General features: G+C 41.9%; 1 pseudogene; it reads left to right on the forward strand.

The window, feature by feature from the left end:
• Positions 1-762, forward strand: part of LOC114905914 — a 124,406-nt pseudogene extending 123,644 nt beyond the window's left edge.
• Positions 763-1,221: the final 459 nt, after the last annotated feature.

Here is a 1,221-nt window from a genome sequence, read left to right on the forward strand (position 1 = left end):
TTTCTTATGACTGCACATGGCTTGACAATGATCTTAATTTTTAAATAAAATTAAAGCAAGTTTGTGGCATCATTTAAATGCTGCTAAACTCTCAACAAAATGACAATCATAATATTAAAAAGAAACGTAATATTGATGTACACAAGAACATTGACTCTCTATGCTGAGTAACAGAAGCTGGATAAAAATGAGTACATACTGATTCCATTTATATAAAATGCTAGAACATGTAATCTATGGAGACAGCAAGCAAATCAGTGGTTATCTGAGGATGGGGGTGCAGAGAGGGACAAGAGGAAGCAATTGTCAGGGGGTAAGGGGAGACTTATGGGGGTGATGGGTATTTTCACACTTATAATTGTGGTAATGGTTTAACAAGTATACACATATGACCAAACTCATTCAGCGGTCACTTTAAGCATGTGCAATTTATTATATGTCAATTATACTTCAATAAAACCACTTAAAAGGATAGTCTCTTCAGAGAAAAAACAACAACAACTTTGGAAGGAATAGAGATAAAAGATATTTGGAGGGGAGATTATGTTGTTTTAGAATTCTTTGTAGACAGTTGCCTGTACTGAAAGCAGACAGCTCTTACTTCCCTGCCCTTGGGAAGCCACTGCTCCACCTTACGTTTCTTTAGAAAGTGGGCTGATCAGTGTTGAGTTTGTGGCTTCCATTCACCATTATTTTAGTCCTCAGGGTGCTTTCGATAACTTTTAGTAGGGTGAGATTTTTGGCCCTCTGGAGGACCTTTAGTCGCTGGCATCGTAGGGTGAGATGTAGCAAACACTTGTATGACGTAGGTGGCCTGGAAGTGATTTGCCTATTTCTTGGGATGATACTGCCATCTACACACCTCAGGCCACATAGGTTCTGGCAATGTACACTTTGTCGTGCCCCTCGTCCAGCCCCCTACCCCAAAGACAGAAACGCCAGGCCCCTTTCCACCTTGCCTGTGGGTTCAAGTGTTAAGTAGGAAATTTATCTTCAGCACTCAGTCCTGACCCATTCCTTATCCCCACTGTCTGGTTAACTGTGATTCTGCCAGTGTCCCCCCCCCAACCTTGCAGGACTCAATGTCCCTCCCTCCTCACACACCTGCCTCTTCCCTTCCTTCCCTGCTCCCACCATGAGAGAACTCGCAGAAACACACAGAAATGTTCACAAGTTGATTTTTATTTAATTAGCATCCGTGTACCGTGATGCTGTAAAATT

Source organism: Monodon monoceros, unplaced genomic scaffold (genome assembly GCF_005190385.1).
Source record: "Monodon monoceros isolate NGI ecotype Baffin Bay Population unplaced genomic scaffold, NGI_Narwhal_1 Super_Scaffold_22, whole genome shotgun sequence".
NCBI lineage: Eukaryota > Metazoa > Chordata > Mammalia > Artiodactyla > Monodontidae > Monodon > Monodon monoceros.